General features: G+C 40.6%; 1 long non-coding RNA gene across 2 annotated transcripts in view; it reads left to right on the top strand.

The window, feature by feature from the left end:
• The first annotated feature begins 3,093 nt into the window (after positions 1–3,093).
• The window catches only part of LOC146370708 (uncharacterized), a 29,478-nt gene continuing 16,470 nt past the window's right edge, over positions 3,094–16,101 (top strand). For both annotated transcript variants that reach the window (XR_014802915.1, XR_014802914.1), the window contains exons 1-2: positions 3,094–3,309; positions 15,464–15,526. This is a non-coding gene — a long non-coding RNA (uncharacterized LOC146370708). The remainder of the gene's footprint in view (positions 3,310–15,463; positions 15,527–16,101) is intronic.

Genomic DNA, 16,101 nt, shown 5'->3' with positions numbered 1-16,101 from the left:
AACAGCAGAGGTGCTAAGCTCCAGTTCTTTATTTGAACAAGCTGCCTGTCAGAGTGCCACGCTGACGTATCTTTGCTTGTGCACTTGCAAAACCTGACACAATTCTCTCGTGGCAAAATGGAAAACACTTGCAGCACAATGCCTGCTTCATATCGTCTGATGGGAAGATTAAAGCCAAGCCAAACAAAATTCACTGTCTTCGGCTCGGAGTCGGTCGATGGCGAGACCACCAGAGGGGAACGACTCACTCAACTGCATATGTCATCAGATCACATTATCATTGATCTCTGTTTCCCAATCTCGTCCTCTGTCTGTCTTTACCTTCTCCAGTCTGCCCTGTGTGTTTTCCGTAACATTTCCCATGGCTCAGTGGTGCCTCTTGTCTCAGTGTGTGCGATAGTGTGATAAGAAACTGCAATGACTTCACCAGAAGAACATCCGGATTGAAGTGTGTAGAGATGCACTTCTTACATCAGTCCATTTTCTAACATTTTCTCAGCTGCTTATCCAATTCAGGGTTTGATAAGCGGTTGTGATTGGACAAAACAGGGCTGAGATACACTATTGCTAGAAAATAATGATACATATGTTTGACTTTATACGACTGTTATTATACAGTAATACTAATAGTCATATACTGTACTCTTGCTGATAACCTCTCTTATTAGAAATAATGTGCTAAGGGCTATAGCGCTGGGTAAGCACTGCTAGTCTGATGTTGTACTTTTCTACTTTAATACTGTTTTAGCTTTCATTTCATACCCTGCTGTTTGCTACAATACCAGAGCCCCTCTAATGAAGTCCTCACATAAAGGAGCATCGTTCAGAGCAATCATTCAACAAATTCTGTGTTGCAGTAAACAAAAATGTAACAGATGCTTTGACTGTAGCATTGTGTGAATGTTTTGGGGGCTAGAAGTAGAGCGAGTAAAAATAATGCAACAAGCTGTAGGTCTGATCTATCAGTTAACTTCAAACAAAGGGCAGCGAAAGCAAATAATGAAATCAATATTTTGCCTGTTTGCCCCTGCCTTTAATACAGCACCGGTTCTCCATGATGCACTTTGCTTTAAAATTACTTGGCAGGTAAGTTGTTCCAAGAACTTGCCTCAGTTCTCCTGTGGATTCAGGCTGTCTCTCTTGCTTTTCTCTCTTCGTGTAATCCCAGACTGACTTAATGAAGCTGAGATCAGGCCTCTGCGGAATCCATACTATTTGATGCTGAACTCCTTGTCCTTTATATCACTGATAATAGATATTTATGACTCTCTCTGTGTATTTGTCATGCTGCAAGGGTGAATTTAGGGCCAAAAAACATCTCCCACGCTGTATTACATGATGGATAAGAATCTAAACATCTAAAGGTCTTGAAAATCAAGATTTTTACAGCACAGCAGATAAAAAGCTAAAGAGATGACTGGCATATAAACCCTGTATTGGGCAATTGATTTTTTTTCTTTCTCCCTCACAGAAAAAAAAGAGCTTTACTGAAAAACCCAGCTCTGATTCAAATTGCTGTCATTATGAATGCTAAAGGCAATCATCAATGATACGCCTTTCAGTCAAAATCCGTGTATATGTCAAGTCAAAACTGATTTTAAACTTAAAAAAAAATTGAAAACAGTAAATTAATCATAAGCTTCTTTTGATTAAAAGAATTTTGGGAACAATTGCGGCCATTTAAGTTTTTGAAATTAGTTGTTACGGAAACAAGATGTACAACACTCTTCCTGTCTCTGCTGTGGTCGCCAGGGAATCTGAATATCTCCAAATGCTCTCCATATGTCTGGCAACTTCAGTGATCCCTTTTATTTTGGTGTGCCAGGGTAGATGAGTTACATTCTCATCCGATGTGTAGCAAAGATGTTTTACTCAAGCAAATTACTGTACTAAAAATTCCAGGAAAAACCTAACAAAGAGGTAGATCTACGACTGTAGCGTGTCTAAATTTGGATTAGAAGAAGCTTGCCACTCGTTCAATCATTACCGCCAGCAGAGGAGCTTTAAAGTAAGCTATAATGATGCATAGGTGTGCAGAACAAAAAAACCCAAAAAACCTCCTGTTGTTGAAAATCACTCTCTGATACAGGGTGTTGCTGTATGTGAAAGTGAGCGCTACATGTTACAATTGTTTATTTGTCTCTGTTCAGCTTGATGGCAGCGTGTCACGTCTATTTCCTGGATCTGTCTGTGAGGGAGTGATTCATGTGGACAGCAGCACAGATTGCGCTGGTGGCTGGTGATTACTCAAAATAGCTCTGCCACATTGTGCAAGTTCCCGTGGGCGTGCACGCGTAGAAGAGCGCTTGCATGAATGCCCTTAAATGTTTGTCCCCGTGTCTGTGCGCTAACAAAAAATGTCTGCTTGTATGTGTACATTCCTACCTTCGTGTGCATACAGTCTGGGATCTGGCGAGTTTCTCTCCACCCACCCATGGTGGGCCTCTCTCAGCCAGATGGATGGTCTCAGCCAGTGTCAGCGAGGTGACAGCTGGCTGGCCTGGCCTCTCCTGGCCAAGGATCTGGATTCTATCCTCTGACAGCTCCTGATGGGTGACACGTACACCGTTCCCCCCCCCAAACCCACCCATGTGCTTGCTTCATGGAAACTCACGGTTTACTGGAGAAATCGGTGACGTCTCGCAGCATGCTTTAATGAAATGTAAATGATATGAGCCACACCCCGGTGAGACGACGCCTGAACTCTTAAGTGCTCTTAAGGAAGTAGCCACCCTACTGATGATTGACTAATTAGGGCTTTTTCAGCGGCAGTAAAACAAGTTTTACACAGGAAAAGAGTAATAGCTGTTCCACTCCAAACTGAAGTTAAGACAACAGGTCAGACTTCAGACTGCAAAGCAATAAGAACTTATGTACCGTGTCAAAAACCTCATTAGGTAAGCTGCGCACATCATCGCAAAATCTCATGAAAGTCATAATTTAGACTAATCCAGTGCTACTCTTTTCCCTTCACACAACACCGGCTCTCCCTCCTGCCTCTTCTCTCACTCTCAGCCTTAAGTGGCCTCAGTATCACAGTCCTCTCGTTTGAGAGGCTGGCAGTGTAAGCTGCAACGACCGGAGGAGTGCTGCTGTAACCGGGGAGGGTGTGCAGGATCTTTATAATGTGAGTGTGTGTGTGTGTGTCTGTGTGTGAGTCATTACATTCAGCTTCCATTCGGCAGGCTGCAGGCTTCGGCAGGACAGAGATGGCTTTGCTAAACCAAGCCTGTGTTAATGAGACAGCTCTGCAGGGATGAGAAGAACACACACAGAGCAAGTTTGAAGACGTCTTCTGGCCTCCCAAAGGTAATTCCCTTAAATGAAAAGCAGACTGCATGCGAGTCATTGTTGCACCGAGGGGGTGAGGATGAATGGTGACGGGGTTGTATTTCGACACACCTCCCCACGCTCTTATGACGGGCCTGAGATGAGTGGAGGCAGAGGTACCTTGTTCAGACACACCCTGCCGATGCTCTCCTTACCCAATTATCCTTGACTAGAATGACTTGTGTAACACTGGCTGTGTCACGCAGCTTTAGAATGGATTCTTTATCCTATCAAGGCCTTTTCATTTTTCAGATTAGGAGGCGCTCTTGCTTCCAACCAAGGACGCCAACAGGACTGAAGTATTCCACATCTGGGAGACATTAGGAACACATGGAAGAGGCTCGTTTAAGGCTCTTGTTAGCTCACCTGGTGCTTTAAGTAGGACCATTAATATTGAGCTACTTAAAATATGAACAACCCTCTCTTCTCATGTCTGTTCGATTAGAAATCCTCAGTGTCCCTCAGTGTGCACCAGCATGTCAATTCCAGGCTTGCATCTCACTATCAAAGTGGCTCAAGCTGTGATTTGGAGCTAATGGGCTTTCCAGATGTTCTCCCTTGTATTTCATTGAATCCAACACCTCTACAGGCCACTGTCCAGCCATAAATCACAGGGTGCATGCTGCATGAGAAGAATGAGAGGATGTGGCTTGCTGCATAAGTTACATGCTCGATTCATGAGCTCATTGCGAATATCTTCAGAACCCGAGCAGAACAATTAGCTGTTACCTTAACCCCAGAGGCCACAAAGTCTCTTAAAGGGCTTTGCTATCCCCTTTATAAGCTCTGAAGGCCCAGCTCAAAGCCGCAGGGACAGCAGAGCTTTATATGAATGATTTGGTTTTATGTGGTATTCTTGGATGACAGTCCACCACGAGTCACTGTTCAGTGTTAGCAACAATTCACGGCTTTATTTGGTTCTGCAAGGGAGCTTCAGGTCCAAGTGTCTCCGATTGGTTGGGTTGAACAGATGTCTGATAAAATGTTCTTCTCCCATCTATCCAGTGTAAATCTGCGGTGGTGGTTGTTATTAATCTCTGTAAAGCATCAGGCAATGTTTTCATTCCAACTACTGAGCCAGAGCGAGGTTCCAGCAAGAATTACATCTATATCAATATTCAAAATGCTGGCTGAATTGAGCATTTAATCGCAAACACTCATGCATCCATTGTCCAGGTAATTAAATTATCTAATGGGCTATTTTTTTGTCCTCCATAGCCAACATTATCCAATGAGAATCTCAACCCTGAGCTACGCTGAGGTTTTATTGCACAGACCCCTCGCTGATCCGAACTTTTCTGAATCCATACACAGAACAAATCACACAAATCTATGATGGTTATATTTCACTCCGAGTTTTCTCTCCAAGTGAGATTTGGTTACTGAGGCCTTTGGGAAATCATGCCATTTTAAATCTTTCTCCTTCCTGAAAGAATGTCACCTCCAACCCACTTTTTAAGCTTTTATAAATGACCACTGGCACGTCTAAAGTCTTTTAATATGCAATCCATCTGTTTTTTGCCTCATATACGGGAAATGAGCCGATCCATAATCTGTACCTGCGCTGGCGAGGTCATCCGACGCGGTGACGAGAATGACTGATCTGGTGTTAAGGTTTATCTTTCTATGAGATTTTCGCTTGGCTTTGATAGCTGAGAGGAATGATTCAATCAATGGAAAAAAAAGGTGGGGGAGGAAAGAGATGTTTGTTTCCACTGATCCACTTCTCACATGGTATTAGACATTTCCCAAATAGCTCCCCACCCATCATATGTAATGGTGTGTGAATGTCAAGTCTTGTTTAACCGAGTGAGCATTTTCACACGTATGTTTTAACCTCTGTACAGTAAAAGAACTTCTAAATCATATTGTTTTTTTTATTATCAAATCTTATTAATAACAATTCTGTATATAAATTTCTTTTTGGCAAAACCTGCGATGATATAGTGATGTGTGAGCTCCATCCACTAAGCACTTAAGCTGTAATGAGTATCAAAAGCAGCTCCAGGTCTCCATAGTGACACCTCGAAGCTTGGCACTGTTGTCCCCAGAGAGCTGTGTGCCAATAATAAAGCCCAGAGCGGCTGCGCTGACTGTCAAAAGATCATCCTGTTATTTATTCTGTACAAATTACTTGCATATGTTCACCACCGCCTTGCCCTCAAGGTTAAAGCTCTCATCCGAGCCCAAGGAGGGATGAGAGAGCACAGTTGGCAGAGTGATAGATCTACTCTCAGCTGCAGCCGCTAAATGTTATTTCTCGTTTCCCATCCACACCTTGAAGCAAAGTCCAGGCACCGGCATAAATGAGTTCCACAGATATCCCTGTGAAATTTTGGCTCGTTCTCGGCCTGTTTGCGATCACACCTTTAGATTCACATTAAAGTCAGATCAGAAGTAACTCGAGAGAACACCTTCACACGGCAAACAATTACCGTCAATGTCATTTGCCTCAGTGTGATAGGAAGTGGTGGAAGTGACGAACTCTGGTTTTTCAATATCAAAGGAGAGGTTTTGGTTATGGGGATCACTGTGTGTGATGAGGGAGGGGGTGGCTGATAAATTAGGAAACTAAGTGGAGGAAGTAGTCCTGTGGTTCTACAAGGCAGCTGGAGATGGAAATCTGGATGCCATGTCCCCAGGTTTGCACAGGTCAGGCTGCTTTGTGGTTGGTACAGACACTAGACAGACTAACATTAGGCCCTTCTCAGCAGAAGACAAAAGTTGCAACAGCCATTCACATTCATCACAGGCCTCATAAATGTCAGCAAAGGAACTGCTGCAGACATGGCATGCAAAGGTGAATATAAACAAAAATAGGTCATAACCTGGATTCCATTACAGTACATAGTGTGGCGTCCTGCCCCAGCTTCCATTCGGGCTCTGCTGTTGCTCCACTTGCGTAACGTTGGCTAAAATGGAAGATCTATTTGTAACAGCCCTTAAATATATTATGCAAAGGTCATATGTAGGAAATAAATCAAAATCTTAGCTTTGCTTTGGCACCAGTTCAGGTAACAAAGTCAAAGACACCTTTGAACAATAGCACAGACTCTGAACCAGCAATAGCAAACACAGTTTTATTTCACTTCCGAGTTGTGTTCCAGGAAATTTTATGGCATTTCAGGTCACTGGCACTGTTTGTTAGAGAACTTTTCATATTTAATAAAAATATATTGATAGCAAAAGCCATTAATAAAAAAATGGAGCACATTCGTCTCTTAAAGTCTGGGCTGTTCCACTGGGAATAGTATATCCACGTGTTCCTTTCCTTGACATTCTCCCTCACTTTTTAACAAGCTGGCAGCGGCACGTAAAGCCCTCCTCGTCTAGAACAAGGTTAATGCAACTCTTCTGATCAAATTCTCAGAGGAATTCTCCGGATCCAAATGTAAATCCGACTGCAAGAAAAGTAAATTAAAAAGTAATCTTCATATCATGTATGGAGGCTTCAATTCCTAAAACCAGTCTGGATACAGACTAATCAGTTATACTTGTTTTTATATGAGCCAGTTATCCTCTAAATGGATCCTAATTCATATTCCACTGTATCAGGTGTCAGAAAATCCTTACTTTTCTTTTGTTCTTTCATGTTTCAAAACTCATTTCCTCATTGTAACACGATTGCTTTCCTGACTAGGATGTAACGATTAAAATAAACACTTTGATGGGTTGCTTTTGTTTTGAAATATGGATCTATTACAAATGGGCTCCTGACAAATAAACACATGCCTGGCTTCCCTAGAGGCTCAGAGGGGCTCAGATGGAAAACAATGCCATAGCGATCATAAAAGAGAATAGAAAATCCTCTGCATGTCATGCGCTCTTACTATATCCATCAGCTTGAACGAGCTGTTTTAGAAAGGGCAGACAAAATATACACATCCCTGGATTTGACAAGAAATTATTCTAACCTCCACTGGTGAATAAATCCACCCTCTCCTAATCCTGTGGTAACTTGTAAACAGTCTGCTGCTCACATGAAATACCTCATACCCGCTGAAGTATTTTACAGATTCTTTCTTGTTTTGCAACATGTCATGCTTTGAAAATCTGTGTCCATATAATTTCATTGTAAAGTCAACAGATTGTGGTTTTAATCCCAACATTCCACAGCATTGTGGTGCTGTCTCCCTCTCTGTTTTAAGCTATGAAGGAGGAGATGGCACGGTAGTTATTTTATTAGTATCATGGATGGATGACCAAACAGGCATACATCTGTTTGAAGTGGCACTTGAAGCTTCTTGTTGGAAAGTCAATCAAATGAAGACAAACAAGGGAAAAACATGGAAAATGACCAAAAAAGAGAATGGAACAAAGACATGAAAAATAGCCACAATAGCAGCAAAACAATAATGCTGCTATTTATAAAATATAGTTCAGCATTGCCAAGAACTGGGGCTTACAATTTAAATTTTCCTACCCTTTTGCTAATTTTACAGATATACTTATATCTAGAACCTTGCTTCAGTCTGGGGACCCTGATTGAAAATTTTCTACCCGTCACTGGTCTCCTTTAGAAAAACATGTGTTTGGTGCTGTTTTAAGCGGTGATTGCATGCAGCTTGATGTCCAGAATCCATGACCTTGAGCATAGCTCTAGTCATTTGAATCAGAGCTTTCACTGGAATCTGCTGCAGTCACAGAGGAGCTGGACTCAACTCACCTCTTGGACTTAACAATAAGTATGTGCCAAGGGACAAATATGTTTTGTTTTTTTCTTTTACTGCAAATCTTGGATATGATTTTTTTGTGCAAATTTAAAGTTGGTTTCATTAACTCATCACAGGGATGGATGTCATGATAATTTTGAAGCTATTAGTGATTCCATTAGACTTTTTTCTTTTCCCAGGGTGGAATACTTGTACAGCATAGATCTTCAGTGACTTAAAATCTTCTCTAATCCAGACAGGGTTCAAACACATCCACTAATAGCAGGTAAAATGTCCCTTAGCAAGTTGCACCTCAACCAGATGCTTTTAGTAGCCGTGAACAAACGTCTGGTATTATTCCGGCTGAATATTTGATCACTCTTTGATATTAGCCTGTTTTATGCATTCCAAAACCTGTTTTGAGTTTTGAGTGTTTGGCATCATTGTCCTGTTGGAACACCCAACTCTGTTCAAGTTTCAGCTTTTTAGCTGTTGAAGAATTTGGAGATAGCCCCACTTCTTCATTATTCCATCCACTTTGTGGAGCGTACCAGTCCCACGGGCAGGGAATCAGACCCGGGGCATGACGGTACCACGACCATGTTTTACAGCATTCTCAGGTGTGAAAGTCTCACTTTTACTCATCCAACAAACCTTTTGTCATTGTAGCCATATAGCTCAATATTTGTTTCATTTATGGCCTCATCTATTTCATCTATGTGGGCAGCAGGGGATTCTTTCTTGGTCAGCACCGTCTTAGTCCACAGCAATGTCACTGGTGACAGCGATGCTGGTGTTCCAGCAGTTTCCAGTTCATGGCAGGCTTGAGCTTTGGGGTTTCCTGGGTTTTTCCTGAACATCTGATTTCCTCTTAGTTTGTGTCTTCTTGGAAAAGTGGTACCTTGGAAAAGTGGTGACCTATCTAAATAACCGAGTTCCTTCCTTTCCTATTGTTCTGATTATTGGTCAATTCAATGAATGCTACAAAATAAATTAGTTTTGTATTAAAGAAAGAAACTACCAGTTGTAGTCAATCATGATCAATAATGAGAAGTTAATAGGCCTTGGCCTTGCCAAATTGAACATTTTTGTAGATCCTTCAGCATCACTTATTAAAACATTTATATGAGGGTATGTATATATTTGAGTCTGTATGTATACTTTTGATCCAGTGTGGATCAGAGAAAATTCCCTCAAAAAATTTAAACCTGTGCACCCAGTTTGTGTTTTTAATGCCATTAAAGGTGTATGCTGTACAATCATCCCACACTGGAAAGATAGCAGTTCAAAGAAATCATTAAAAGCCCCAAATTACCATGAAATGTTTGGCCACGATGAGCGGATGTAAACTCTGACCACTACTATACCTGCTTCCTTCATTTCTCGCTCACTCTCTCTTTGTATTTGTACTAAAAAATTGTGGACACCTACTGTTACAAAGCTATAGCTGTAAAGTGAAACAGTGCATGGTGCTTTTGGTTTATTCACACACTGGCTCACTGTAATTATTTTGCCTTCACCCTTTAGTAGACTGTAAATGCATTCATCTCTGTGACATAACACAGAAATCATGTCTGTCAAAAACAACAGCACAGTGTCACTTCAGGCATGCCCTTTTGCAGGAGTCCAAGGCTCAGATCAGCTGCATTGCATGCTTCTTCTTCAGTATATTGTACAGGCGTCATAGCACAGGCCCCTCTGCCCTCATAAACACATCCAGAAGGGAGTGATTATTTCTCAAGATGTGGAGATCGAGGACTTGCCAGTTCATGCCTCTTTATGAGTGTTTTGCCATGAAGCCTTATTCCGTCTCCCAACACTTTTGTTCCTCTTGTTAGAAGAGATGCTTATCCCATTTACTCTGTGGGCCATGTGTCTCTTTCACCTTGAGCTACAGCAACTGAACCGACAGAAATGACACTGTGGGTTTCAGAGCTTGTGTCTCCCTCTAATGAAACGCACCATATCAAGTGTCCACTAATTAGTAACAGTATTGCAGGTCGTAAAACATGCCATCTCCTCTAATCAGCAGTGACACCATCGTGCCCACATTCTCTCATGTTGCAACATCGGGAATGCATTTTCATCTCATGTGGTGCTTCTCAGCCATGTTCATGCATTTTTGAGGAGACCAATTTGTCCTCAGATTGTGAAATTCGAAGATGTAATAAATCAGAACATTTTAGCTGTGATATAATAAGTGGCTGAAGCGTGGGCTTTGGAGAATGATTAAAAAATGTGCTCAGTCACAAGAACGATTTTTCTTCTTTTTTCTTTTCGTGGAGGAGAACTCCAACTCTAAATTCCAAGAAGCAAGTTTGTCATTATCACGCTAAGATAAGGCTTGATGAAATGCCTTACTTCATTTTCTCCTTTTCATATCTAGATTTAATGATAAAATCGAATTGTTCTGATGCTTTCTACCCAGCTCAAATAAAATGTATTATGTTTTATGATGCATTTTTTCCTCCATACGCACACCTCTGATTTAAATTGTATTCTAGTGGGGAAAACGAGAGTTTGCACAGCTGCAATTCTACGACAACTCTGCTGATGAAGATCTTGTATGATTTACATCTCCAGAACAGTTCCAAAAAAGACCTTGTGGTGATTATTTTCTGGGGGGAAAAGGAGGAAATATGTTGTGAAAATAATAGAATGATTTCATAAACAGGAGGCAAAAAAATGTAAAAGAAGTCCAATTTATGATGTCTCTTTATTTTATTTTGTTCGTCAGCATGACTTGCTTTACTGTAATATAGTCTCTGTGGTGTGTGCAATGTGATCTGTGCTCTCTGGAGTCAATGAGACTGAATAATGAAATCATCCCTACTCCTCAAAGACCTACTCATCTCCCTGAATACCTGTCATTTTAATTATAATACTACTGACTCTTTTGCCAGACCTATATGAGCAGAATCAGTCACACACAATTAGACTTGGCAAATGTTTATTGTGCCAAATACTAAATGGGACCCTGGGGATATTATGTTTCATATCACTTTGTCTCTAACTTCAAAGCTGCAGCTGGTAGTCAAGCGACATTTTTCACTGATCTTACTTGTCATGCTAGGCTAAGGCACAGGCACAGTGAGAGAAAAAAAGACCATTAAAAAATAAAATATCTACAGAAGTCATCAGTTAAAATCTGCAGACAAACTATACATAATGGCGAAAAAAGGAAAAGTTAGATGACAGAAATGTGAGAAGTTTATTTAGCAGCATGCTGTTTGACTCTTGGCCATACGACAGAGCTTTTATTATTCTGCTGCGTCCCAGTACTCCTCAAACGAACCCACTTAATTAAATCCTCGAATGAAAACGTGTTTGTGAAAAGAAAAGAGATATTCCATGCAGAAAACACTTCTGCAGACAATTCATGGCCCTTTGTTTTCCCAACGAGGGCTTCTTTCACTCCAACCCAGATTGTGTCTGTGTTTGTTGGCTTATAAGTCGGTGGATTTATTTCCAACTGACTTTTTTTTTTTTCCTTCTACTTTTCAGAATCTCGCTAGACTGTGGTGTATTTTTATATCGCTGCAAGCTGACAGTCATAGACCCAATTTAATACGAGCGATTAAAATATGCAAGACACCCAGTATTCTGCACGTGACAATGTGCTGGGATTTTACTGGACTAATAAGGCATCTTTTTTTAGGTCAGGAGATGTTTTCTTGGAAAGACAGTCTTGATTTGTTGGCAGCTCATATTTTGAGGATGGTTGGTTAATGGTTGGAGTGCTGTGATGCTGAAATTTGTAATTTTACCTCTGATAATGTTTTTCTGAGATTGCTTGGGATGAAATGATAAACAGTGTTTGATCGTTATCCGTTTTAACACCAATATTTTGCAGGACACCCGCTGAATAATAATATATCTGATTTCTTTTGAACATTATTTTATCTGTTTCAGTTTGAAATTAGATTACACAAGTATGCTTAAGAGACAGCTCGCAAATTCCAGTATATGTTTTTGTCTGGTGTAAGTTCTAAAAATACAGTATTGTGTAAAAGTCTTGAGCAACCCCTCATTTAAAAAAAAAATATTTTGCTAGAAAATGGGAAGCAAGTGCAGTGTTTCACTGAAATGTGGCCAAACATACATGGAAATACAGTATTTAAGGCAAAATTTGCACAATTCTAAAGAGCTTGAAAGTCAATATTTGGTATGACCAGCTTTATTCTTCAACACAGCCCGAACTCTCTTAGGCAAGCTTTCTTGTCATTTCTTTAAATAGCCTTCAGAAATAGTTCTCTCGGGTCTTTGAAGGGCATTTCAAAGCTTTACTTTGAATGCTGGCTGCCTTGTGTTAGATTTTCTTTCAAGATGTCCCCACACTACTTCAACAATAATAATAATAATAGTGTTTGGTCCAGGCTCTGATAGTGTTATATTGTGTGTTTGATCCAGGTATGCTTTTCCTGCATTTGAAGTGTGTTTGGGATCATTGTCATGCTGGAAAATGAAGTTATTGCCAATGAGACCCTTTCCAGGTGGTATTGCAGGGTGGATCAAAATGTGATGCTACTTCTCTGTGTTCATAATAACATTAATTTTGACAAGGTCCCCAACTCTGGTTGAAATCCAGTTCCAAACCATGAATGTAAGCACTCAATGTTGTACCTCTTTCCTGACCTCCAAACATTCCCCCTCCATAAGAACTGTTGTGACTGATTTTCTGTCCAGTTCTTGTGTAATTTGGCATACCTCAGCATCCCCTCTACTGAGATCATGTCTAATGAGTCCTCAGCAAACAGTAGATGGATGGGCTGAAGAACTTAAATAGTCCAGGTCCTGTATGACTACTCTGATATAGATGTTTTATTTTTAGGAATACAAATTTTCTTTTTCTCCTCTGTACGTTTAGCTTCCTCTGATTTTTTGAGGACACATTGCACAACATGTTGAGATATGCAAAGTTTTTAGCTAATAGCTCTTTGGGACTCATGATACTGGTGCAAAAGTACTATCCTGCTCAAACTGTGTAATCTATGGCATTTTTAGAAGCAAAATATAAAGAAATTCGGGGCGGCTCAAGACTTTTGCACAGTAATGTACACCCACCAAGAAAAGAAAGTGTGGTGCTAAAATGACATCTAACCTCAGGGGGATGCCATTAAATGTTACATCCTGTCACGCTGTCATCAGCACAGGCCTCTTGTCATGGGTATATGTGCTTCCTTCTGCACTGTGCTATGGTTGGCTGGTGTAGTTTGATAGCCTACATTAAACCACCAGCAACAAGGTTTGTGAATTTCTTTTATTTGTTTGGTTGTTTTCTTTTGCTGGTTTATGCATGTAAATCTTGATCAAATCTTGCACAGCTTAATAACTGAGAAACTCACACCACATTCATCCGTAGATGTATAAATAGCACCACAGGCAAGAAGAAAAATATGTATCTTTTGGATGCCATCAAATGCTAATACAGGTTGTTACAATTTGTTAAAGCTATTCCTCCTGTGTTATAACAGTGGAGATTTGTTCCAAACCACAGATTGAATCATGAATCATGAATAATGCGGCTTTTTTTGTGTGCGGATGGTTCATGGTAAGAGATATTTTTGGCGCAGGGAGTCCATGGCAGTTCGTGTTGTGGAGGGAACATGCATGATATGATTGACTTGACTGGGAATCAGAGACCAAGAGTGCATTAGCAGTAGAGACATGGCGCCAAAGGAAACACCTTTAACATGAATTGCATGTTTCAGCCGTTGCAGCATTATAGTCACTTTTAATCTAAGCTCTGCTAGAAAAAAACAAAACAAAGCATTGTGTCTTGTGAAATTCAGTTAATTGAATGATACATGTTTTTCTGGGGATATTTATGTGGTGAAATAATAAGATGATGGGTAATTTGTCTTTTTTTAAAAAAAAATTTATCCTGCACATTTAGATTTGCCTTCAGAGGCCAAATACCTTCTGTTAGGTGGAGCCCACTGGAGCGGACAGCAGGAATGTGGAGAGGGATGGTAGCTCTAAAGTGTGTTTACTGTAATGAGAAGCAGACAGAAGGAACTCTGAGCTGCTATTGTTGTGCACAGGTTTGCTTTGGATTCCCGTCTCACCCTTAGGCTACAAAGCCATGAATATTTAAATAGGAAAGGGACTTCCTCTAAGCATCAATCAAAACCCCATCTATTCAATTACTGGCTTCAGATCTGAGATGCTCAACCAGCAGCTTCTGATGAGAAGAAATTTTGCCCGTGGCAATGCCCGTGAATATTCCAACCATGTGGACGATCAGTCAATTAAAAACAGCCCCTCAATGGCTGGCAGACTTTCAAGAGTGAAAAGTTTCTGGATATTTATTCAGTGACACTAAGCTTGGAAGAAAGTTTAAGTCCATTGAATAAGGATCAGAATACAGAAGTATAATCCCAATAAGGAAATATAACCCCGTTGTCTTGCGGAAAAAAAAAACTGTAGGCGGTATGAAACATCTAATTCAATATTTTTTCATGAAGTATTTTGAATAGGCTCAAATTCAAAGGCACTTTGTCTCCAAGCACATTTCAGCCATGATAAATACCGAGGGCTAGCAGTGTTTCTTTTTTATTCGAAAAGTTCAATTGAAACTGTTTTCATGCGTGCGTGCGTGGGTGTGTGTGGATACAGAGAAAGGAGATGAAATCAGATACACAAATAACAATGTAAAAAATGATGATGATAGTGATGAGAAAGGAAAACAACAGCTTTGGACACCTGTTCAAAGGCGTTCTGTCAGGCCTCCACCATGAGAAAAAGATGAGTCACGCTGGCAGAGGATCAGTTGGTCGGAGGTGTGTCATTTATAGCGGGCCGACATCTCTGTCAGTGAGCGATTGCACAATGCTCCCACAATCTTTTTTAACCACAACAACAACTGGCTCTGCCTGCTGAGAAGCTGTGCTTGACACAAACCTATCCTCTGTTAACAAGAGCCAGGCACATCAGCCAGAGTGCTGTTTTTGGCAGTCAGCGCCGGTCGTCTATGAAAGACAGATCGTGCAGCGAGAGGCCAGAGGACTGGGATTTTTACAGCAACCACGGCAGTGCTTGGTTAACATCATGTTTACGTTGTGTATTATCTTTAAAAATTGTTACTTCCTCATCTTTATTCATTCTAATTGGGTTAATCAAAGATCACAGCGTTGTATCCTGTAACAAATGGCTGTTTTGGTTTTATAGGAATGAGAACGCCAGACTTTGCCAACACAGCAGTGGGACCAATGACCAGAGGAACATTGCACTAAACACACTGTTCAAAGCCATAGTTAAACATCTTGGGAATACGCCTGCCCGCTTTGTTGTCAAGAGCTAAATAGAAGGATCAATGCAACTATATGTAAAGCAAAAGAAAGGAGATATTAATCCTAACATAGCATAAAAAGTGATAGCGAGGCTAAAAGCTAGCCAAGGTAGCTAGCAACAGAGCTAATATATCAATGCTAAGCTCATTAATCATCATATCTTTTCTTATTGTTTCTTACTATTTCCAGGCTTTCAGTCGGTTTCTTCTAAGCAAGAAGGCAAATACTGAAGAGCTTCTGATGTTTTGCAAAGTAAGTAAATACATTTACAGTATAATCGGCTACACTTTGCTTTGAAATTCTGCAGTTTCTTCACTGGTTATTTTCCCACGAATGGGAATGAGCGTATTCATTATCAGACATTACACTGACTTCGTTGCAGGGTAATATTTTCACTTTCATGTGATATTAATTGAAATGTTATGCAGAAACCCACTAAAAAGATGATGGTAAAAGATTGTCAGAGTTGAAAAGAATCTGCAACGCATTAAGAGCCTCGCTCCGAGGAGCAGATGAAAGGCGCTGCCCTTATATTAAAAGAACTTCTGGGGAGGTGAAGGATTCTCCTCAGGAGAAATCAGAAACACTCTTTTCCCACTGGCTCACTGACAGTAACTCACCAGGCTGTCAATCCATTTTAATCAAATTACTGTGATGTTTCAAACGGTCTATTTGAAAAGTGGAATGACATAAGGAGATTGCTAAACTCACATTATGCAGGCTGTTTCCAATCAGATCTGCACAATATTTCATTGTCTTTGGAGCTTTGCTTTTAAGGGCTATGAGTATGAGAAGAGATGAGCGCAGAGACGAACTGAGCTCAGCGA

This window comes from Perissodus microlepis, chromosome 16 (genome assembly GCF_051167445.1).
Source record: "Perissodus microlepis isolate ML-2025 ecotype Zambia chromosome 16, ASM5116744v1, whole genome shotgun sequence".
Taxonomy (NCBI): Eukaryota; Metazoa; Chordata; class Actinopteri; order Cichliformes; family Cichlidae; genus Perissodus; species Perissodus microlepis.
Note: the sequence above shows the minus strand (reverse complement) of the source record. Positions and strands in the feature narration are given on the sequence as shown.